This window comes from Chelon labrosus (assembly GCF_963514085.1).
Source record: "Chelon labrosus genome assembly, chromosome: 22".
Taxonomy (NCBI): Eukaryota; Metazoa; Chordata; class Actinopteri; order Mugiliformes; family Mugilidae; genus Chelon; species Chelon labrosus.
This window is the reverse complement of record NC_140355.1, coordinates 9525709-9551991: the sequence shown is the minus strand read 5'-3', so window position 1 is coordinate 9551991 and position 26283 is coordinate 9525709.

Sequence of the window (26283 nt, the reverse complement as noted above, 5' to 3'; positions counted from 1 at the left end):
GAGGCAGGCGCCTTTAAGTCTTCTGTTTCCACTGTAGTGCAGGGTCTATCGGACTCATGAGGCGACGAAGTTGCAACATCAACAGCTTCGGCATCATCATCAGTTCCTAGGGCCTTAAAACAAGAAAAGCCATGGAAGATGTTGCTAAATTTCACCAAAATAGCCCTGGCCAGCAATCTTTCAGGGACGCTCAGTAGTATCTACCCCAAAGTAGTTACAGTACATGTTTCCCTGAAAGAGGCCCTACATGTGCAGTGTGTTCTTGGAGTGGAAAAAGACCATTGTCCTTTAAGGTATTGGCACACTGGCTTTAGCTGTTAGTTGTCGCTTGGTAACACCAGTAGAGGCCACAACCAGACCATTTAATACTGTGGTGAAAATGTCATATTTTTCCTGTATATATTGTACAGTATACTGTACCGTGCTTTATGAATAATTCCATGTTTTTTCAGCAGGACGATCCATCTCTAAGATAAAACATTCTGAGATAAGTTAATAAATGCAACCATGGAAAAGTACATTGACTTCGCAGGTGGACAAAACTGAACGCACTTCCCAGGCAACTTGTATTTCTCTGCTGGGAGAGAATTCGGAGGTGGAATCCTTGACTACTGACTATCAATTTTTCTTGGTCTTTTGTCTTGGGAAGGCATACATCCCATATGCATACATAAGGTTTATTGGAATAAATAACCCAAAAAAACAAATGCTGTTTGTGAATTCACTTCACACATACAGTATATATCCAAACCCTGTGAGTCACATACTGCGCATCCATTCTACGTTTCTTCAATTGCATTAAAACAATTTCTTGAGTGACTGGAAAAAACCTGATGTAATGCAGTGCAACCACTGGCAACAAAGCAAATAACTTGCTTTAGTTGGAACTTCTTGGCTGAATGCTTTGGCTTATTTTGATGCTGTATTGTAGTTGGTGTTGTACTGGACTGTTCTGAACCATGCTTCAAGCCCTGCCTATCTCTATCCTATATACTGTGTAAAATAAAATTAATTACCATAAATGACCTTAATGCAGCATATGTAAAACCAGAAATTACAGCCCGAACATGCCTACAAAGTTTCAGACCCAAAATATACAATTGACAGTAAACAATGTTTTATAGGTAGTATTCATTTTATGTAGGATTGTAGAGAGCCTGGTGGTGTCAGGAGTACATTCAGTTTCATCTCATGCACGAACATGTGATTCATGCTTTCAAATTAACTTGTGTGCATAAATTAACAGGGATAGTTCAACATTTTGGAAAATTCCCTATCTTGCCAAGAATTAAATGGGGAAATTAATGCCACACTCACATCTGTCCATTAAATATGAAGCTCGAGACAGGAGATAATTAACTGTTCTGATTTAGCACTGCCCTCCTAAAACACTCTCTAAATCACAGTGGACAGTTTGAAAAAAAAAAAAAGAAAAAGAAAGAAAATTGATGCAGCAGAGGCAGAGATTTTATTTGATTCCGTTTCTTTTTCCTGGTCCAAACCCACCATCTCCATTACCCACAAAGCAACTCAGTCAGATTGATAGGATATTTGGTTCATCCTTATATTGGCTGATGTAGCGTTGATTTGCTGGCCTTAAACAGAGATGAGGAGCAGGCCACAGCACTGGCAAACTCATTTGTTTCTCAACAATTTATGAAATCTCTAGCTCAAGACTTCATAAAGCCTCAAAAGAGTTTACAGCAACAACAACAGCTTACATGGCGTATTCAATCCAGTTCAATTCAATTCAATCTTATTTATATAGCATCAATAGCAATACAAATTGTCTCAAGATGCTTTACAAAATCCTGTCTGAAACCCAGCCGGAAACCCCCAGAGCAATCATGAAGGCGACAGTGGCAATGAAAAACTTTTAACACGAAGAAACCTTGAGCAGAACCAAGCTCATATGGAAGGACCCATCTGCCTAGCCAGCCAGGTATAGACAGAAAAAGAGAGAAAAGAGAGCAGCAGGAGGAATGAGATAAAGATCAGGGTTTTCCACACAATGTTAATACTATGGCAGCACACCAGGGTCTAATAGCAAATCGGAAATATTTTTGCACGTCTCAAACAATGCAAGCTTGTTGTGCTTGTGTTGTTTTTCTTATGGCCCTGACGGAGAAAACAGCACGGACAAATCATGTAGCGTGTGAAGCTAATTGTGTTGTTCACTAATGAAAATTTACGTAAAAACCCGATGTTTGTGCTCTTGATTTTTTAGACCGTGGAAATTTACAGTTATTTAGAGAGAATTGGTCAAAACCTGGAGGAAACGACTCCAAACGTGACTTAACTAGCTTAACTTTATAAGCGCTAGCTAGCAAAATTAGGTTGAAAGTCAACTGTTTACTATATGATTATTCACTGATAGTTTATTTAATCTTACATATATTTGTCCGTAGAATGCCACGTCTCAACAGCCTTATGTTTAGTTTTCCTGTATGTGAACTGCACAGACTGCTGCTATTTGTCGCAAAATCCAGTAGGCCTATCCGTGTTATTACGGTAATTTAAGATGGACTGATACTAAACACGGGCTCTCATTTTAAGTGCCATATACTGTATAAATAGTTTTTAGCATCACTTCCTAACACCTGTAAACTAACTTTAATCTGTAAATTTATTAGCAGAACCAAGTTTTAGATAAAACAGTTGACATTTGTTGCCATGGTCCCATTAATAAACATGGACGACAGTTAACAATACAGCATCACGGTTAAATGCAATTCTATGGTTTGGTTTGGAAAACGAACAGTAGTTGCACTGTTTGTCAACCCATCCATCCACCTCAGCCTCCACCCTGTGTGTACTTTGCTTATTTGTAATTATCTTTCTCAACTCACTCATTTCCACCCACTGTAATAACTATAATGCACTGTCACAATGAAATGTATACTATGTAAGTATGTAACTATTGACTGCTTGCACAAAGGACCTGTTAGGTTACTTTTTATAGCCAGACAGCTACGCTGATTTTAATACGTATATCTAATTGTATCAAACTGATAGCAGCTAAATCAGAGGTGTATGAAACAAAAAAGAAAGGGGTGATTTTCAGTATTTCTGCTATCTAAATGTTACGCTCTGTTGCTCCTATTTAATTGACAAGGGTATCTACAGCAAACCTTAACTCATTGTTATCACAGTAAATCAACACTAATTTAAGCACACAAGTTTTAAAAATTGAATAACAAAAACATAATTAATTGTATTTTACACATGTTTTCAGTCAGATTATAATGAGATAAAGAGAGATGGGGAAAAGCAAGATTGCGTGTGGTTAAAAACCATAATTGCATGTCTATCGACCACCCCTAAATGGGTAGCTAGTCCTTGAATACAGGATAAGGACCTTCTGTTCTCTTCTTCATTCTGGCTTTGGGCATTACATTTCAGGAGGCAGCTGACAGCCAATTATCCACTCTGTGGTGTAGACAATACATTGGACTTCAGCCTGCGAGTAGTAAAAGAAGGAAACCTGCAACCCTCTGGACATGAGCTCGCTTTTCTCTGATCTCACAGTGAAAGTGTTTAACACCAAAATTAGATTTCAAGGCCCAGTCCAACTGCATGAGAAAATACTCGACAGTGGGGTGAAATGTCTTGTTAAAATAGTTTCCTGAAAGGACGTGTGAAAAGCCTGCATTGTTTGGCTTTTGCGGTTAAACAGATGGTCTTGGCTCATTTAAAGTTGTAGGAGATGATGAACTGCACAGAAGTCTAAAAGGCTTCTCTGTACGTGGTCACTACATTTTTTTTTTTCCTTTTACATGTTCAGGTCCAAGCTGTTGGCAGCGCAACATGAGTTTATATTGGTCCTTCTTCTATTCCAGGGAATAGAGAGTTTGTTTTTGGAGGCCAATCACAGTTGTATCTCGTGGTAAAAAGTTTGACAACCATGTGTCAGCAGGTACAGTTATTGGCAGACTACAGTAAACAAGAACATACTCGTCCTTACAGTAAAGTGGTAACCAAGCCCTAAGAATTGGCCTTCAGTCTTGTGACAGCTACCCTCTGCAGACTGAATGGCAATGGCAATATTTAGGCTGGAAAGCTTTTTTGGTGAGTGCAGCTGGTGTCTATTGAGCCGGAGGCTTGTCAAACAAAAATGAGTGCCAGCACACAGAGGAGGCTAAAATCTTTGAATCCAGCAGAATCCAGCCATTCTCAGCACTGCTTGTTAACTATCCACTTTGCTTTTTTGTCCTGTTGAGGGACATGAAGGAAACTGCAAGTGCTCAAGCAACCCAATGGGATAATGTGTTTAGACATCTCAAAAGCGGTCAAATGAGTCAAGCACAGTCAAGAGAGGGCAGCAATGGAGGGAAAAGCAATATGCCAACGTGACAAAAAAATGCTTGGCTTTCCAGACCTATAGACCTAGCCTTAATAGACCAAGACGAGTTAGACAACCTACTGTAATACACGGCATTTACTGGTATTTATAAGGAGAATATACAAACTTTTATTTGTGCAAAGGTCAGGAGAGATGTTGCAGAGCTACTGTAAGTTGGTTAAACAGGACACAGGTTTGAGAGGAGTGAAAAATGTAGGCCTCATAACCATGTACCATGTGACGTACAGAACCACGGCAGTAGCAAAACTATTAGTGTTTGGAAGGATGTTGAAAATGTCAAAAACTACTGTCCGGCAAATTTGACGCTTGACAATGGGCAGAACCACATCAAAACAGATGTATTCAGATTATTCAGCGAACTCACTTCCCAAGGGTGCTCAGGAGGAACAACTTGGAGGGCAAGCTGCTGGAGACCTTCTACAGATCCTGGCATACTGCATCTCAGTGTCTCAGTGTGGTATGCTAGCTGCACTGATGCAGACAAGAGAGTGGTCAAGACTGCACAGAAGATTATCGGCCGCCCTCTCTCCTCCCTGGACTCCATCTACAACTCCCGATGCTTAAACAGAGCTAGAAACATAGCACAGGACAGTCTGCACCCGGGCCATTATCTGTTCAACCTACTGCCCTCTGAGAGGCGCTACAGGTGCATCAAGACCAGAAGTATTTTCCATGTAAGGGTAGACACACCAAACAGATATCCAAGAACCGCCAACAACAAAAAACGTGTGTAGTGTTGCCTCAAATTCCCAGTGTCTGGATTAAATGTTGCACTTGAACACACTGCAAAGACTACAGCTAACAACCATTCCATAGCGTGTTCCCTGCTCATCATCCTTCAAAGCCACATGTCAGGGAAGTCTTTTCATAGAAACATGATAGACAGAAGAAGATGCAAACACAACCTTGCACTGTAAAGTGGCACTCACATCGCATTGTCAGTGTCCGATTACAAACGAGTACAAACCTCCATGAGAATCGTAACCCGAGAATCTCTCTCCATATTTTAGCCCAAGGTGGAAAGCTTTGTCTGTGTTGTTTTAGGCTGACGCATCTCGCTCCACGTCCTCGGCTTAGTTTCAGTAAATGGGTGCTAACCACCCCAGCCTGGAGACTCCGTCGTTTATCCATGGCAGTTCCACAGGCTCGATTATGAATTAGTCAGGGAGCTCAGAGGAAAAACAACAACATAATTAGGGAACTTCATCACCACATTGTGCGTGCTGTAAGGAGTTTGTTTTCTTCCTGTATCCCTCTGAGACACATTTATTGCAAAAAGAACAGAGAGCTGAAAGTAAAGTGTCAGAGATTTTCAACTCTATCACAAAGTATTCACACTGTGTAGCTACTGTATATTTAGATATATTTTATTGCACATTTTTAGTTATTATTAAAAAGATCAAAAAAGTACTTCACCAGTTTAACTTTATACTTCCATAACATTGTTGCTCTTCAGTTATATATCAGTCAAATCAAAACCAGAGATGTTGTGTGTCATTTATTCTACATGACTCTTTCTTTTTTAGTTTTAGTTCTGTCTGAGAGTCAGGTATGTGTCATGTTAATTTTCATGAAATTAATTCAGAAATACACCAATCAGCCACTACATTAAAACCACTGACAGGTGAAGTAAATGACACTGACCATCTTGTAACAATACAATGTTCTGTTGGGAAAACTTTGGATCTGGCATTCGTGTGGATGTTACTTAGACATGTACCACCCACCTAGATCAGACCAGGCACCTCCACCCCATAGCAATGATGCTCCTTGATGGCAGCAGCCATCCCCAGCAGGATGCAGCCTGACACACACACACACACAGACACAAAAACGGTTTAGGAACAACTCAAAAAACATGAAAAACAGCACAAGGTGTTGACCTGGCCTCCAAATTCACTAGATCCTAAACTGATCAAGTATCTGTAAGATGCACTGGAACAAGCCTGATCCACAGGGGTCCCTCCCCTCAACCCATAGGACCCAAAGCCCCCCCACTAACTACATTCTGTTACCAGACACCCTCAGAAGACCCATGTCCATTCTCTAATGTATCAGAACCATAGACTGTATAAAGGTGGACGGCGGAACCGCTCCTCAAAAGTGAAGCCAAAGCAAGTAGTGCTCCTCCTGGTGACTGGCTGCAGTATAGGTCATAAGCTCCACCTCCTCCATGTTAGTGGACGGGACTTGGGGAAAATTCAAACACTAAATACATCAAATATGTCAAATATTATTTTTTTTTTCAAGGATGGTTTCTGTCATTTCAGGTAGTTAATATAATGTTGATACATGTTCAAGTGTAATTTTTTTGCATAAGTTTAGTTTTAGTTAGTTATTTGACACAATAGAAACAGGATGTGACATAATGCCGACTACTAGTTGCCATGCCAGCCGCTCTGTAAAACATCCCGTTGGACCGTGAGAATTGTAAAAAATAAATAAACAAATACGTACATTGTATAATCCAACATTTCCTTGTAACTGGAGGAGGAAAATCACTGTAGTATTAATTAAAGGAAAACGCATGTGAGTCTGGTGGAAGTGTGTTTGGGGTCATCGATATCACAGCTCTGCGTGGCCCGTATCCCCGGGAAAATAGTGTTAGTTTGGTCAATGTTAGGAAGTTGTTCATATTTGTACAGTCCATGGTCAGAACTGTTTGGAAGCACAAGGGAGACCTACACAATATTAGGACGGTGGTCATAATGTTATGTCTGATCAGTGTATAAACACTGATGAATAAACACTTCTGGTTTTATTTAGGACACAGACCCCAGTCTCCTGGGTAAAAGTCCTGTGTTTGACACCTCAACCTCCTCCTTATGTGAACTCATTCTTAGACTTCCTGCCTTTCTGCTAGAAGGGTTTCTTCCTGGCTTAAAGCTCTGAAGCCAAACTTCATTGAAAGTTTAAAAATGAAAAATAAAAGTCCCAGTTGTAAAGTTAATGGGTTTACTAGACCTCTTTAACTTGCTCCTCGTCTCTATTTGAGTCTAGCGGCTCCGAAATTCCTAGTACAATGTGCTGTCAGATGACTTCAGAAAGGAAAAGTTGTTCAGGGCGGCTACATTCAAAGCGGAATGAAAAGCCGGTGGTCATACAGAGGCCAGAGATGATGCACATCTTTTAGTCTCTACAGGAAGGAAGACATTCACGGAGCTGAGTGCTCACATGAAAACTGCCCCAGACAGTCATATAGCAAATGACAGAAAGAGTGCTGGATAGAAGTCTGAATCCGGCATACTTTCTCACATCCTTGCAGATAAAGTGGGTGTGAATCACCAGTCAGCTTCGGTTACAGAAATGCTGGAACAGACCCAAATAATCAAACAAGAAAGGTAATATCTCAGGTTCCCTTGCACTGATTTTAATCACATCAACTGATCATTGTGGGTCCACCAGTGGTACAGGAGCTCAGTATTTTCTCCTCTTTTAACTAGCCAGACTATGTTTCATGAGGAAAAATGGTAAAATAAATGAATGAACTGATAAACAAGCAATCATGCATGCCACCCTGCTATACTGCACTATACCGCAGCCTCAGGTCTGGACTGATTATTTCTGGAAAACTTTTCATCCTGATCCCTGCCACTGCCCCCTCATCCGCCTCATGATGTGAACATAATTACACCCTGTCTGGATTGGGGTCATTATAATCACCACCATTGCCTTACTCATGAGCAATGTCCCTCTCATCTCACTCTGGCTGATGGACTGGTGATATAGACCCTAAGACCTACTGGCAGCTCAGACTTATCCATTGCCATCTCTGAGGCCTGTGTAGCTGCCAGAGCAGCCAGGCAACAATCATCATTCATGAGTGGAGCAGTCAGAGGGGATACTGGGGTCTGGTCTACAGCATTCAGACATGCTCAGTAATCACTCATGTCACCTTGTAATGCACTGGGAGTGCCTATAATGATGGATAGTCATCATCACCCTTACTCCCTCATTTTGCTTCATGCTCTCCTCATCCCGATGCTCTCATTCTCTCAGTCTATCCCCCTCTCATTTATTCTGCATTGCTTCATTTGTCTCTTTGTCATTTTTTTTTCTATGTTTATCTGCACTCCTGTCTCATGCTTGACTTCACGCCCATGGTATTACAGTTCTGACCTGCCAGATGCTGACTGTTTCTCTGCAGACAGCAATGTGAAGGCATGAAAAGCTCTTGGCTACCTTAACAGTCTATGTTGCAGTGTTAATTTCCTTAACCAAGATGATGACGATGAAAAACATTTGCCAACAAACACTTTTTTCTGGGACCGAGACGAGACGTTGACGTGCCAAAACTAATATCTGATGCTAAGAACTATGACGAAACGTGCGCCTTTTTTCGTTAACGAGACGAGGCGGGGGACGGGACAGCGGCGTGGTGGTTAGCACTGATGCCTCACAGCAAGAAGGTTCCGGGTTCGAATCCAGGACGACTGGGGCCTTTCTGTGTGGAGTTTGCATGTTGTCCCTGTGCCTGCATGGGTTCTCTCCGGGTATAGGCTCCAGCCCCCCGTGCAGCCCCTCACAGGACAAGCTGTTACAGAAGATGAATGAATGAATGAGATGGAGCGGGACTAAAATGTTAATTGATATGATAACATGTTGTTTGAATATCGGACCTTCAAAATACATGATCCCTTCGTACGAGCTGACTGTCTTTCAAAATGTGCATTCCTGTCATTTGACTGAATGTTACGGCTTTGCCTGTCTGACCTCAGGCACGTCTTATTCTTCTGGGATTTCTGGCAATTCTTGCCCAGAGTTCATTTGTGAAAATGGCTATAAAGTATGATTTAGACCAGAAACCAATTGTTAGGTCTATCAGGGATGGATAGCAAAAGGGCTACAAGAACCTGGCGAAAGACTTTGTGACGTGGTGCAGGCCTAACCAACCACCAAGGAGACGGTGGTTGACTTCAGGGGGCCTGAGTCCGACCTGCAGGAAGTAACCATCAACAGGGACTGTGTGGAGATTGTTCAGACCTACAAGTATCCACGTCTCCACCTTGATCACACTTGACTGGTCAGCTAACAGAGACCCACTATACAAGCCAGTGTCCTCTGCTATGCTGTATTGTGTTGGGGAGGCATTATTAGACGACTAGCTCCGTGCAGGCGCAGCTGGAGTTAACATCTGAGGCAGAGGAGAGGACTCTGAACAAACTCATGTTCATAATGAACAATGTCCATCACCCTCTGCACACACACAAAGGAGCGCGACAGGCTGCCGTCCTGCTCAATGGATTGGTTGAGGATTTTATTCGTCCCTCAGGCTATACGGCTCTTCTCTCCTCCCTTAGAGGATATAACCGGACTGTAACTGTGTAATTTTGGCTTTCATTTTTATTCAGTTTTATTTATATAGCGTCTTAAAAGGCTTTACAGAACCCAGAGAACGAAACCCCCAGAGCCTTTTATATATCCTAGATTCTTTACACTTTATATCTTACACTTGTACTTAGCTCCTGCATGGTTTCCAGCTTCGCCGGTTCCTGCGTTTGCTCATGCATACATGCCATTTAAGGTTTCATTACCGTTTTAAGAATTTATAGAGAGAAAGATAAAAAGGTTCAATTAGAGACTCTTAAATGTAAGGAGCCTATACAAAATGAGAAGTGGTTTAAACGGCTCCAGAACAAGGTTAGTTTGTAATAGCCTGTTTTCAGTTACCTCAGATCAAATTAGGTAGTAGAAGGATTGCAAATACACCTACAAATAATTCCAAATTATGTTAGAGCTTTATACCGACAAAAAACCGGCATGGTAAAGAAGCCTAGACATGTAGTTCATCAAATGCTGTCATACCTTAGGGCAGTGTTGGTTACAAGTTTTGCACCTATTGAATGATACATTAACCTTAGATCTGACAGTCCTGCAAGTCAATCGATTGGTAGACAAGGCCGAACAGCAGCGCACAGTAGCAGTACATTAAAACATTTCAGAATACACACATCATAAGCAGAATTCTTCTCCTAGACGTCGGTTAACCATATTATTGCAACTGCGGTTACATTTCTTTTACAGTTATATCCCACGATGATGATTGGGCATGGTGGTAGAAGAAAGAGTGGCAGCTCTCTTTGTTACCACTACTACCACTTTCCCATCTTTTAATTTCTGCTGAACTATTTTAAGGTAAAAGCAGTGCACTTAATCATACTGTGCGTATTTCACTTAACTTGTACGAAAAGTGTACTTTCTCCCACAAGTTATAAGTCAATAAAAAAGATAATGTGTGTTAATGCACCACGCGCTGCTCAGATATAGAGACAAATTCTCACATATTCTAGTGTATAATGTGAGGTCTTATTTCAGTAATAGGTTGTAGGATAGTCAATGGTGAGGGGAAAAAAAACAAAAAACCTTTTGATCTTATTTGAATTATGCCAGGGCGGCACAGCAAGAAGAGTTTGCATGTTCTCCCTGTGTCTGCGCAGGTTCTCTCCAAGTACTCCGTCCTCCTCACACCATCCAAAGACATGCTCGTTAGGTTAATTGGTGCTATGTCAATTTAAAACATATATTTGCAAGTCAAGAAGTCTCAGTTTGTCATAAACATTGAAAGTAAAGAGAGATGTTAGTTTTGTGTGAAACCGCTCACTGAACTACATCTCTTATTTCGTACATTTTAACGTCTTTCTTCAACAATGAGGAAATTAGGAGCTAAAAATCAATACTGTCTTTCCACTATGGTGGCCCTGAAGGTCAAAACACAACGGCATATCACAAAACACAACGACATTACAGAAAACACAACAACATTTCACAAAACACAACGACATTTCATATTACGGAAAGTGTTGGGACAACACTTCTTGTTTACGACTGGACAGAACCCGACAGCGCAACGTCATTTCCTGTTTTTATTCCACAGTGTCCATGCACAAGTTTTTCCGCGTTGGAAAGAATGGAGGACGAGATGGCACTAATAGAGGAATATTTTGAAAGAGGACATACATATAATGTCATTCTTGATATGCTATCAACCCATCATGACATTAACATGCACCTCGGAAACCTGAAAGCACGGTTGAAGGAGTTAGGACTGAGGAGACGGGGCAACTACGTCCTCATCGTGCATCCTCTCGGCCCCTTTAAATAATGCCAATGTCTTTCTGCAAGACATGCAGAAATTTGGCAACAACTCATACTTCTTTCCACAATGTGGACAGTAAGTGTCGTCTGCTTTCAAAGCGCATCACAGTGTCTACGCTTCTGCGTAGCTGACCATTCATAAAGTGTAATTTCTTGTTTTCTGAAATGTCGTTGTGTTTTGACCTCCAGGGCCACCGTAATATACAATATGTGGATCTTATGCAGTTCTGAAGTTATGGTAATATAACATAACATTACTTTTGGGTGTGTAGTCTTTCTAATTGCATGTCTGGACAAGTGAAAGGTGACTTTACTGGTCCGAAGGACAAGTGCAGTAAAAAGTTAATGCGAGCCCAGAGAAGGGAACAAAAAAATTGAGTTATTTTGAATGAATTAAATTATTTCTCTGAAGAAATTACGTGCATGTCCTCAAAAAAATGCACATACACATATACTGAGTCTTTGTGTGCAGGGAGAGAAAGCTTTAGGGCTTTAGACAAAGGGGACAACCACTGAGCATGAGCTGATGTTAGACACAGCAGAATGGGTTTGATAGAACACACATGCCTAGTAAAGATAGGCAAATTTGATTTGATTTTTTTTTTCTTTTAAGCCAAGATGCCTAGCAGCCTTTCATACATATTTTCATGACTCATACACACACACACACACAAAAAACTCAGATGGAATCTAAAGCTCTATCTGTCTGCTACTTCCCTGCCACTTTGTGAGGTGCTGCTCCGTTTCCAGTGTGAGAACCAAAGAGCCGCTTAAACAGATTATTACATTTTGCATATTACTTCCCCTGCAAGCCGCACTGATCAGATTGGTCATGGATCAGGGGGCAGACGGGCTTAGGCAGAAATAGATATCGCATAGCTTCTGGCTTCCCAGCCGTATTACAAACCATTAACAGGCGTTTTGCACACTTCTTTCTTAATGCTGTTTCCTTCTCCCCCCTGAAAGGAGTCTTGCTTTGCTAAATGGAGTTCCAATCACAGGCCTGATGCTTCCTTAATGAAAAGTAAATGGAAGGTAAACAAACGAGAAAGTAATGATACAGGCAACACACGTGAAAAAAATAAAAAATAAAAACGGCTGAGCTGTACAACCTAATTTATTTAGTTGTTTAGACTGAAGGAAATTTAATAATTTTAATTCAATCTAAAATTTAATTCAACAAAAACCAGTTACTATATGTTTTTAAGACTGGACAAATCTTTATCTAACTAAGAATGATTCAATCTTAATTCATGGAACAGCAAGGACATCCTTACTTATAAATGTTTAACACCATTAATCAGGATAAAGAGTTATATACACTGAACAAGTATTTGCACTTTTTTAGTTATTTAAATAAAGTAATAACATCTGAATTCATCGTGGGCGGCACGATGGTGCAGTCTGTCTTTTTATGTTAGCTAGAGTTGTGACGGTTGCGAACGAACCGAATCTACTGACCGACTCTTTTAGACGAACGACGGGAACAGAGTCGTAGTTGCGAGCCATTTTTTTTAATTTATTTATTTTTTTTGTGCTGTGTTTGCACACGGAAACTCATAGCATGTCAGCGCGAAGGTATTTACCGAATTTCTTGCACAATAAATAAAGCATCTTTCTATCTAGAATATTTATTTTAGATATCGATAGACTCAGATATCCCACCAAGAGAATGTGTATTGTTGGGATGTCTAAGTTTGAATGATTCTGATCTGATCGAGGATAAACTAAGTTACCGCCAGGCTGGCATCTTAAAAATAAATAAATATTGTTTGAATATATGTTGTTTGAACGACTCTTTGAAATGAACAGATCAACAAGATCCAGCTCCCTTCAAGGAGCCAAAAAAATCCCATCTCTCCGTGTTAGCCCTGTGATAGACTGGCAACCTGTCCAGGGCGTACCCCGCCTCTCAACGAATGACAGCTGGGATAGGCTCCAGCCCCCCCGCGACCCTCCAGAGGACAAGCGGTTACGGGAAAATAAAAATAAATCCATCTTACTTCAGAGACGTGGAAAATTGGTGTCTTTGTGAACAGCACATCAATAACTCAGAGATAAACACTTCAGAAAGGTAGAGGCAAATATGATTTAAACACCATGTTATCTAATCTATCAATACTTCTGCAGACTTATTTATTTTAAAAGAGTTGTATTCAACAAATTCTCTCTGGCATCAAGGATTTCTTTCAGCGCCACAGCAAATAAAGTAAAGCTGCCAAAATAAACTTGTCCAAAACATTAACGGGGTCTCAGTTAATCCAAATAAATCCCATTGTGTTGAACACGAAAGGGAAAAAAAATCCCCTGAAGGACAGACCAGTAAGTGAAAACATCCACTCAATAATGTAACTACAAAAAAATCATTCGAGACCTGTAAAAGTCCCTGGTTAAGATATTGGCTTTTTAATCTCCAGGGCTGCAGTGGCGCTGTAAGGGTAAAGCCTGTGACTGATGAGAGTGCTGGCTTGCCCTGATTTACACGACCGTATTGATATGGAGGCTTGATTAAGATGGTTTTCAAACTTCAGGGCTGGGCGGAATGATCCGTGGGAGACACGCCATGAGCAAGTGAGAGTCCGTTGGATGCACTTGAAGAAATTAAAAAGAGTGCCGGGCTATAGCAATTACAGAAATGATTCCCGGCAAGTGAGGAAAGGAGGCCTGGCGAGATGTCTGCTGCATTTTAAAAGCCTTTGCGCCGAGCCACATCTGTGACAATGATTTAGAGATGGCTTGCTTTTCTCAGTTCTAGCCAATCAGTTAAAAGCGTCTGAGCACGGAAAGCGTCCAGTTTTGCCTACGTCTTGTTCGCTGTTGTTCATTTCCGTGAGTATCTCATCCTATTTAATCTGTTTGAGCGTTACGGTGAGCACGCCTATTTCTCTTTCACTTACAGTAATGCTGAATACAGACTCAGCCCTCCTTGAAATGCAGTGTGTAAACTGCACATGCCGACCTTTAACTCGCCATCTGATAAAACACACACAAAAAACACAAACCCTGCACACTGAGGCCAGTACATTCCAATATTTGTTGTGAAAACGCAATGAGAGACAAAATGGAGTCCTCTTTGTGATCCTCTCACTTCTTGAAACTAGAAAAAGAAAATATTGTGCTCTCATAAAATATTGAGGAGATATCAACGGCCAGGAGAGTTTCCTCTTCTATAAAGACGCTATAGGAGACCACCAATTACTGGAGTGAAACAGTGAGCAGCAGCTGACAGTGTGTCTACCATGTGAGGACAAACCATTTATCAAAAGCCTTTTTAAATAATGACATTTGGATGCACGGTGGCTCCGAGAGGTCAAAAAGGCCTTTTAGCCTGGAAGCAAGGTGGACTTCCATGCCCACAAAGTTTTTGTGGTGCAAAACTGGTCTGGAACAGCTCCGCTGGGAACTGATTATGACTCAAAGATCTCCCAGGCCAATGAAGTCATTTGGGTGATCTTTGTGAGGTGGTGTAACAGCGAGTCAAACATCTGCGTGCAGATATTTTTTTTCCCCTTTGTATCAGTTGAAACACACCATAATAAAATCCAAATGGCATGTTACCAGACTCTGATTCTGATTAAGTCTGGCTACTAGGGATGCACCGAAAACAAAAATTGCAGCAACTTTAAATGACCGTGAAGCTAACACAATCCCATCATCATAACACAGCAGTTATGGAAATAAAATTAGGATGCCAAAAAAAAAAAAAAAAAAAAAAGGATCCATCTGAGGCTTTTCAAGAGCAGCGCAGGTGGCTCAGCTAGGTGCGCATATACGGTACGCAGAAGAAGATAACTTCTTCGCCTCCATTGCATTTTTCATCTCGCGCGCCCCCTAGAGGCAGCTCCCGCACCCCCACCACACTTTGGGAATCCCTGCCTTAGATGATCAGCCGTTCTCTGTCATAGAAGATTTTGTTGGCATAATAATTTCTTTAGGTGTTTCGGTTTTCGGCCCTGGGGCCCCCATTTTCGGTTTTGGCCAAGAATTTTCATTTCGGTGCATCCCTACTGGCTACACCAGGCTAAAAGTCTTTTAGCAGATGTGAAAAAAAATAAATGTAGCGTTTTGTGGTGGTGAGGTATGGCAAACGAGGTGAGGCAGGATGAAATAAAAATATTCACTTTAATGTGACTTACTGAGATGAAAAATAAAATGTGTTGCAGTCAAGGCAGGTAAACCAAACAGAGTTCAGCAAGAGGTAATCCAGCATAAAGCAGTTCAACAAAAGTAATACAGAAGTACTAAAAAAGATGTCAAAACACAAGGATATAACCAGATACTGGGGGAAACACAAGCACGGAATCACGAGGAAAAACACAATGAAAACATCGAGGGCAGACCACAGACAAATCAACAGTGGTAATAGAACAGACAACTTGACAAAGAAGACGGGGAAAGGCAGGACTCAGAGGGGTTGACGAGCACAAGTGAAACTAATGATGGCGGAGCACACAAGGAGTAACTAATCAAACAATCAAAGGGGTAGAAGAAGCAAAGCAGGACAAGAAACAGCAAGGAAGAAGCCTGCAAAGTAAAAACTGGAAACACACATTTACAACAGAAGTACCAAGAACACAAGGCCATGACAAAAACATAGAAAATCAATACTGTTCCAAAAACTTTAATAAAGGACAAAAGTTGTGGCATCAGTGCGTAATGGATTTTGGACTTGGTGCACGCACTCTTTTACAGCTGAAGCCGTGACACACTAAGCTGACGGTCAGCCCTTTTCCAGTGTGTCCCGCACTATTTGCACCCGTGTTGCCAGGTTTTCAGTCCACGCACCATCGTGTTGAGTTGGTAGTGGAACCAAGAGAGGGATCTCTCTTATTGGGTGTTCTGCTTACCAGCGCACGCAAAGAAGAAAAGCGGACGTGATAATAGTAAAAACAAGACGACAAAGTTCAAAGAGCGCACAGGAGGCTTTTCTCACTTGACATCTTTGTCTGATCAGAACGTTCAAATACACAAATATTTCCACAATGACGTGATCATCTAGAACAAGCTGAACTGTAGAACTGATCAGCATGTTTCAGGAGAGGCCAGCTATGTTGGTCTGTCGTTCTTCCTAGCTTCCTAGCCAGTTGCATTTCTCAGAGTTTCACGGAAGAGTTATTTTCCAGTGGCCGTAGTCCGTAGTATACCGTAGTCTGCAGTATGATCAAGCGCCGGTTTACTCCGTCCGTAGCCTTGGACACTGTCATACCTGATGTGAGTAGGCAAGCACTCTCTGTCTGAGGCTGAAATTGAAAATTCAGCCTGTTTGTTGAGACAAAATATAACGTTTTTATTCTTTCTTTTCTTTTTTTTTTTTTAAACCATTTACCTGGATATTCCAGACTCAAATAAAATGTTTTTGACAGGGAAAAATATTTTTTCTTTGAGGCTTCGTGGCCAAATTGGTATTGCATTGTTCTGTTTACAGTCATGTGTGCATTCACAATATGTGCTCACAAACCATCCGAACTGTTATTTGTGTTCTTTATTACAGCAGATTACATCAAAATGAGGAGAAAAGGGGGGATTTAAGTAAGAACGAACCGCTTCCTACTTTTCATTTCCATTAAAATTGAACTTCCAGCACATAAACAGTATATAGTGTGTTTGAAAAGTTTCCCATTACCTCAAAAACCCTGATGCAATCCCCTGTCGCTCTACAGTTCTGTCATAATATAGTTAGACAAGCAGACAAGTTCACACAGACATGCCAAAAAAGAAAATCTATTATTAAAATAAGGCATATAGAGAACTCAGCCACCTGGCATTGTCTCATCTCAGATTCCTGCCTCTCGCCCAGCCAATTACAAACTTTTTTTTCTGTTGTTGCTGGTTGGTTTAACTGGCTGTTCAACAAAAGAAAAGCTTGATAGGGGTAGCACAATTAGTGCACATTTGCCTGCGCACCAGAGTGAGGACGTTTTTATGGAGCGAAGCACTTGTCGTGTACATTTTTCAAGGACTGGAGCTCGGTTTCAATGCCAGTTATAATGGTAAGTCTAAGGTTATATACACAAGGATGTGCTGAACAGTGTGTGTGTGCGCAGGACTTCACAGCAGGTACGGACATGGTGTAATTGAAATGTGTCACGTTCGTTATAATCCAGGCGATTCATGATGCAGCCACTTAGAGTCAAAGCACGTTAAACAGAACAGAGTGAGTTCATTTAATATCTGTGACCCCACCGAAAAAAAAGAAAAATGAAAATCCACGGTGACTGACATTGCCATCAGGAAATACCAACCTCATTACCAACACTCCTTCCACGGACAAGGACATTGATATTTTGTAAGTCTTCTTTACTATGCAGTAGTGAATGCCTTTATATCAGAGAATAGAGGGATGGGATATTGTAAGCCACCGAATGATAAATCTGAAAGTTTATATTACGAGTGAAGAAATTCATAAGAGAAGGAGGATATATGACTTTTCATTAGCTCTCTGTGTGTAATGTAGACTGGGGTACAGTGATTTATTTTGAATAATTTCTCCATAATTGTTTTTAATTAACTAAAAGGTGTAATTAAAAGGTGAACGTCACCTGAGTCCAGAAGAAATAAAGTTGAGCTCGATTTCCCAGCCACGGTCTGATCCGGTTACATGCCTCAGCTGCTAATCTGGCAGCGTCACTCTTCTGAGGCCAAAGCAACGTGAGTGGGACCAAAGAATCTGGCAACAAGAGAGCCAGATTTTTAGACCTAGCCAAAATATTAATTGGTAAGTTAGCACGGGCAGCACGGTGGCACAGTGGCGCTGGTGCCTTATAGCAAGAAGGTCCTCGGTTCGAATTCCCAGAGAGGGTTCGGTTCTCAGGGCCTTTCTGTGTGGAGTTTGCATGTTCCCTGTGTTTACATGGGTTTCCTCTGGGCACTCCGGTTTCCTCCCACCATCATCAAAAACACGGGTGCTAGGGGCCGGGTTAGGTTGGCCCACAGTGGCTCAGGACTAACCCCCCATTCAACCATGCAATTTTGTTGTATAGTGTATAATGACAAATAAAGCACCTTACCCTACCTTACATTACGTGTGTGGCAAAAATCCACATTTCTTTCTACAAGAACATGCAGTGGAATGTGAGGATGCACAGCATAACATCAACAACACAACTGCGTGGCAGGTAACAAACGAGACAGCTCTCAGTTTAAGACAGACAGAGCTGATTACAGATTCAGATGACTTATTCAATTCAATTTTCAACTGTTTATTTGACTCATCAAGATGAGATTAATATTAAAAATCGAAAAAAGTAAGCTATTACTCTGCTTATCGACATTTTTTTTTTTTTATTATTATTATTATTATTATGTCAGGGCATGGCACTGGAATAACAGGGTGTTAAATTACTTTCCGGACATACACCAGTCAGCCACAACATTATGACCACTGACAGGAGACGCGAATAACATTGACCATTTTGTGACAATTCAATGTTCTGCTGGGAAACGTTTGGACCTGGCATTCATGTGGATGTTACTTAGACACGTACCACCCACCTAGACCAGACCAGGCACCCCCACCCCATAGCAATGACACCCCCTAGATCCCAAAATGATCAAGTATCTGTGGGATGATCCACAGAGGCCCCTCCCCTCAACCCATAGGACCCAAGGGCCCCCACTAACAACATTCTGCTGCCAGACACCACAGGACACCCTCAGATGAGGGCAACTGTTTTGGAGGCACAAGGGAAACCTACACAATATTAGGAAGGTGGTCACAATGTTATGGATGATCTGTGTAATTAAACTGCATATGCGACCTGAACAAACTGGCTGGCTTTAGTGATGATGAGGTCAGCACCACTCAAACATCATTTGGCTATAATCACGCAAATGTAGAAATTAAATACATAGTTATTATGGAACTCCTTTATGCACCGATGCCCTTTCAATCATGCTACACTCCAGTCACCCCAGTCGTTCTTCAGTTGTAGATATACTTTACATTATTTTAAATGCATTACGCTCCAAACCCTGTCTCATTATTCTCACCTCAAACTGCAGGAAGAAGTTAAACTCTGGACAGCGCTTTAGCTGAGCTTTCTAGAATTCTCCACTCCCGGCTCTCCAAGGCTCTCTATCTACTCCCATGTGTCTTTTTTTTTTTTTTTTTTTTCTCTTGTTCAACGTCTGACTTAATATGTCAGGGGTGCTGCATTATGTCAGACTGCTGTCATTGAGATATCAGTAGAATACAAGTTAATAAAACTTACTGCTTTCCACTGCTGCCTTCCATTCAATTTTGATAATCCTTCTCGTTTTTAAGCATTTCAAGGCTCCCTCGTGTCTTTGAAGAATTGATCAGCCGGCAGCTTAACAAACCTGGTCTTAGCAGGCGCACATGCAAGTTATATAAGGAATACCAAGGTGGCCTTTTCTTTCTGAATAACAAGCAAAAAATCCATCATGCCGTCAAGGCTACCTGCTGTGCCGCAGACTTGATGAGTGGATTTTTACATTTAAATGTTTTTTTAAATTGTACATGAATGGAGTCCGTCGATGACCGAGGTGCAGGCAGCCTTTGGAAAACACCAGCAATTTCCCCTCTCAGCTTTCACTCGAAGGTGAAGAAGCTGCAAACCGTGTGTCCGTTCACTGTGTGGGCGCCGGGCGGACTGTGGTGGCACAGATACATTCTGATTATGGCAGCGGGCTAAAGGTCAATCTGCAGGTTGACTGTCAGTCTATCATATGTGGCCATTAAAGGGCTTAAAAGCTTTGCTGGATGATGAAAACCATCAACATTTACTGCCTCAGAGTGCTCTTCATCTAAATGCTGTGCCATCTTTTGAGGCACTTGGGATTTTTAATAGTAGTGCTTTTCAAGAATATGTGAATTCTAAACTCTGAGAGAAAAAAAAATAAAGGCAACCACTGATTGAAAGCCAATACTGACAGCAGCAAATGAATAGAAACTTAATGTATTTGGAGAAATTGCATGCACCTTACTGAGCTATATTACTTGGTGTTGATGGTGTTAATACATAAAATACAAAACATTCATTCATTTTCTGTAACTGCTTGACCTCTGGAGGGTTGGAGGGGGGCTGGAGCCTGTCCCAGATGTCACTGGGCGAGATGCAGGGTACAACCTGGACAGGTCGCTAGTCTACCATTAACCTAACGAGCATGTCTTTGGATGGTGGGAGGAAGCCGGAGTACCTGGAGAGAACCCACGCAGACACAGGGAGAACATGCAAACTCCACACAGAAAGCCCCAGTCGGCCTGGATTCGAACTCAGAACCTTCTTGCTGTGAGGCATCACATCACACCACTGTGCCGCCCAAAACCAAAACATATCTTCTCCAAATGTTATTATTTGATAGCCTGAAAGCCAGCGCAAACCTCCCCTACCCATAAACATTTTGTGTTGAAAGTCGGTCCTTTAGGATTATGACCCTGCAAAGATCGGCCAGGCCTGTTGGCTGTGGCTCAGTGCGTAGAGAGGGTTTTTCATGAACCGGAGGGTTAGTGGTGCGATCCCTGGTACATGGACCACATGCTGAAGCGTCCCTTAAGCAAGACACTGAAACCTGAGTTGCACTGCTGCACAAATATGTGTGTGATTGTGTGAACAAATAGCTGCATCAACGTGACTGGAAAGAGCTAAATAAATGCAAGACATTCATCTTTACCAGTCATTGGGGTGGTCTTTATGTGGTGAAGGAAAGAGTAACAGCAACGTAGACTAAAGCCCTACTGACGCGGGACTAGTTTTACCTCGGGAGCACGCTACTAATCAGTAATAATTGCCGAGGACATCTGCGTTCTTAATCCCGTGCGAATTGTCCATGTCCGTCATTTCTAAAGAAGAAATCCCACTGCCAATTATCGACCCTATTTCACCTAACACACACTAATCCAACGTGAATCAGCATCTCTGTGATTTTTTAAAAATTTTCTTTAATTCACAGCTTTTTTTCGGCCTATTTTCCGCTTATGAAGGTGTGTTATAAGTTCTGACAGCTGTTTGGGTTCAAAGTCAGTATGTCACTGCATAACATGCAGACTCTTTCACAAAAAAAAACCCAAACTCAAAGCCATTAGAAGAATGAACTCATGAAGGACGATGATATTTGCAAAGTAACTAAAGCTGTCAAAAGGTGTAGAGGTAGGAAAGGTATAATATTAACTATGACATGTAGTGGAGAGGAAGCGGAAGGTAGCAGAGACCAGGGATAATGTCAGTAGATTTGAATCTGACTCAAACACAAAGTTTGCTTATCCTGTGCGAATGCACCACACGAAACCCAGACGTACACTTAATGATTAATTAATTGACATTGTCAATTCATGGCAGACGCATCTTGTTATTATGAAGAAGACAGAGAATTCCATTTAATCAAATCTTATTTTCACTTTTTGACAAACACTGACCATTTTTACGCCGTTTCTCATCCTAATGTCGCTCTTGTTTGAAGTGGTGGAGGATTAAATTGCCCATTTGTCAGTTTTAATGTTTAGTGCTGCGGCATGCTGATGTTTTTGACGTGCATATCCCTCACTGTGTGCAGAGGAAAGAGCCCTAACTGACGTACGACAGATCACAAAAGCTGCAGGCAGCGATGTTTAAATCTTAATAACCTGCTCTTGCAGAGCAATAACATGCGCTATCCAAAAATCAATAATAAACCGCAGAACAATACATCAACATGCTGTAGCTGCAGCTTGATGCTGCGGCGCAGGCCACCGGTGACACTCAAAAGAATTTGCAGAACTATCAGTCATCCACATTGTTCATGGTTTTTTAATTTTGCCTCCATCAAAACTCAGGCAGTTCCTCACACCCCATAAAATCAGTGTAATCAGCTGGAGAAAATGCATATCTGTTCCACAACCCAAATCTTCTCAGCAGCATTTTTCACTTCAGTCAAAACAATTGCAGCTGATGCCATATGATGCTTTATATTTGTGTTTGAGCCTTTGCTCAGCCAAGAAGAAAGTGAGCAGTAACGGTGGTATCATTTCAATCCTTCAATCGAATAAGCAAATAAATTCACGGGTTCAGATGTCGAAAAACTTCTCCTTTCATTTTACAACACAAACCCTGAGCCTCGGCTCGATTACAATGTTGCACCTGTTAACAGTAAATCTGCGGCTGAGCTACGGGAAGCCCACAGAGCATCCATTATACCTGAATGCTGCTCCAGCTGATTTTAGTGGCAGACTGACCTCACCGGTCACTGAGCTCGGCCCCCGCTGAGGGCATTTGCAATTGTTTCCAGTCTGAAGTTGGAGCTGTACTGCTGATATAGAGCCCGAGGGGGGACGGGATGCAGAATTTGGCAAATATAATAATGCACCTGCGGGCCTGAAGTTTAATTTTCTGGATTTTTGATCTGCTCACTACAACCGCATGGCATCGTGACAGGAAAATAAATCACTGGGAAAGAGAGAACGGCGGCAACGTTACGGCCTTTTCGCCACATGTAGCCTGGGAGGTGTCTATAAATTATGATTCTGACAGAGGCTGAAAGGACTGGGACAAATGGACTAGTCGGAGTGACCCCGACACCTTAAGGAGGGTTTGTCAGCCGCCTATATTCTTGACTTATGCAACAAAACTGAATTACTGTGTCGATACAATAAATGCATAACGAAGGGAAACACCTGCATAAATACATTTAGGTCATTAAATGTAATAAATGTTTACTAGCTGCTGCTGTTCTAGCAGATTTACTTCAAGATACTACAGAGAGGGGAGTCCTGCGGTGAGACGTTAACAAAGTTGCAGCATTAAAATACTTGGTCCATCATTATGGACGGCAAGGGAGTAAAACAACACCATGCAGCCTATATCAGCAATAGCCTCTGTTGAATAAAATGGAACAAATCCTTCAGAAGAGTGGACGCCTTTAAAATGACACAAATGGCACCTTTTTAAAAAAAATAAAAATTAAAAAATTAAAAATTTGGATTTGGATTATTGAATGCAGACCTTTCCATTATTTGCCCGGTCATTTATCTGTTCAAATATTATTTTTCACTCACATCCTTCCTCCAGACTGGCATTTGACAGGCGGGTTTATTTACCTTTTCCCTTCCCGGCTTAGAGTGTTGAAAGGATTTTAATTTCTTGAGCTGCTGATGGTGACTGCTATTGGATATCAATAACTGTCACAGTCGACAGCGCAATGGAATGGGCAGGTAGCACCACAGCTGCCTGCCGCTCATCAAACTCACAGGGATGTTTCTGAAATGTGTCTAAATAGACGAATATATTTTAATTCCCTTCCGTGGACTGAAGATATTGAGTTGTTGTACATGACACAACAACATTCGGGAGAACCAACCTTGTAACCTGAATCTTTGCATGAAAACATTTCCTGATGTCTGCATCATAAAGAACCTTATTTTCTGGCTCTTATCCCACTATGGAAACATACACCGATAAGGCATAACATTATGACCACCTTCCAAATATTGTGTAGGTCTCCCTTGTGCCTCCAAAACAGTTGTGACTCATCAGAGAATGGACATGGGCCTTCTGAGGGTGTCCTGTGGTGTCAGGCAACAGAATGTTGTTAGTGGGGGCCTTTGAGTCCTATGGGGTTGGGGTGTCTGGTCTGGTCTAGGTGGGTGGTACATGTCTATGTAACATCCACACGAATGCCAGGTCCAAAAGTTTCCCAGCAGAACATTGAATTGTCACAAGATGGTCGATGTTATTTACTTCTCCTGTCAGTGGTCATAATGTTGTGGCTGATCGGTGTGGACACTATATCCATGATTCTTTCTTAGCTGGAATCAGTCCAGATGTCTATGTCTGCCAGACTTGTAGATAATGCTTTTCTGTAGCTCTGCTGCTTTGGCACAATGTTCAATCATAAACCCCCATCTGGTAGCTTTACACTTGACTAGGCCCTTATGGGTCTTATGCATCCACTTTGACTATGATCTACTACTAAAGCGTCTCGTGGAGAATCCCAGTCATTAACAACTTAAAAGTTCTGTAGCCGGAATCAATAATGCATCGTGTTTCGCTTTACCAGCTCCTCCACAGCTCGTTACAAAAAAGACTTTAAGGGAAACAAGTTCAAGGGGAAACTGTAACACAAGACAGATGGATAGATGAAAGAGGAGAAAAGCAAACATGGGGAATGACAAAAAGCAGAGTGCGTGGTAATCACAGTGGTTAGCCCGAAGAAAACAGTCCAGTGGGGGGAAAAAACACGACTTGGGTGCAGAATTACATGCTTCCCATCCTGATTTGTCCTGCTGCTACAGGCTGTCAGCGAACCTCAATCCATTCTGAGAATCATTAACGCCTGCTAAGCAGCTCTGTATCTCTAAGAGGTATTTCTCTCCCTGTTTGACATTAAGAACAAGCTTTGTTCCAGCAGTGGAATTTGGTATTACTTCCTTTTTGTGCATGAAAGAAACAATGATGCTTTTTTTAACCTCAAACTTGGAAACTCTTTTTTTTTTTTTCTCAAACTCTCAGAAATGTACGTTCTCAATCTCTAAAAGGAAATCCTCTTAAGAGCATCTTGACAAATGCAAGGAATTTAAAATTATAAAATATCACTTGCTAATGATAATGTGTAAGGTTTGAACTGTGTTTTTTTTTTTTTTTTTTTTTTTTGGCTAGTATGTAGGTCTGCTTCTCAAAGTAATTTGGCAAACTTTTGGAAAACTGCTGCGACACCGAAAGTGCAGTGGTTGAAAAGAAAGACTTCCAAGTCGCTTCAAGTTCCAAGAAACACACTTGACAGCATCGTATGCAAGTTTAAAGCTCGTGGTGCAGCAGCAAACCTTCCAGGGTGTGGAAGAAAGAGCAAAACGTGTCCAGTGGGAATCCAACATCTGAAAGCAACCTCAGAAAAAAAATCCTCTCTTTTACTATCAAAGACTTGCAGGAGGACCTCAGGATGACACCGGTACAGACTATAAGAAGAAACAAGCAATGACTTCATAACCGGAAGCTTCGCTGCACCTCATTCTTGACTTTTGCACACAAACAGGTCCTCTTGAATATGTTAGAAACTTCTGTCGGTGTATTGTAAGGATTGTGGTAACTAAACCAACTGTTTACTTCTACCGTCTACCATAAGAAGGGTGAGGACACAACATCATCTCAACAATCAACTGTTTGTCCTGTTGTTAATGTGCGTTTAAACCACACATATGAACACCCTAATGCCGTAGCCTGACGTGCACCTCCACAGAAATGTAACTACACGTCATGGCGTCGCAGGCCACAAGAGCTGTGGTTGGTCCGCTTGGTAGTAGCGTATTTCCGCATTAGTATTCCCGGCTCCTTCAATCTCTTTGGATTGATAAAGATGGAGCGCGTTGAGGAAAGGTTAACTGAGGAGGTTCGGAGATGCAAACACTTGTGTCACTCGTCTTCGGTGAAATTTCGCCAAAAGTTTCAGTCGCCATTGCTGAAAGTGAAGCCGACTGGCAATGAAAACACAGCGGGAGGAGTTTTTACAGAGCCAGGCTGAGGAGCACACAAGTATAAATGGCTCGGACCAGCGTAGGCTACGTGCGTAAGTTACACCATCTATGTCCCGCAGAGGAATAAACTGCATCAGTAGCCATCCCAGCTCCTAGATTTGAAAACCATTGGATATCTTTGATTTGGCTTTTGCAAGTGCTAAAATCCCAATAGAGGAGTCAGAAGGATGTGAGAAGCAACTGGAAACATTTATTTATTATTTGTTGTAAAGGGTTAAAAGATGTTGTTTGTTGTTGACTTGTGGGTCCTTTATGGAGGTAATTTTGTCCATCTGTAGCATCAGCTGCCATGGAAGCCTCTAAGCCTTAGAGTCTAAGGCAACATGGAACAATTAACACCTAAAAACATTCCAGTTTTCAATAA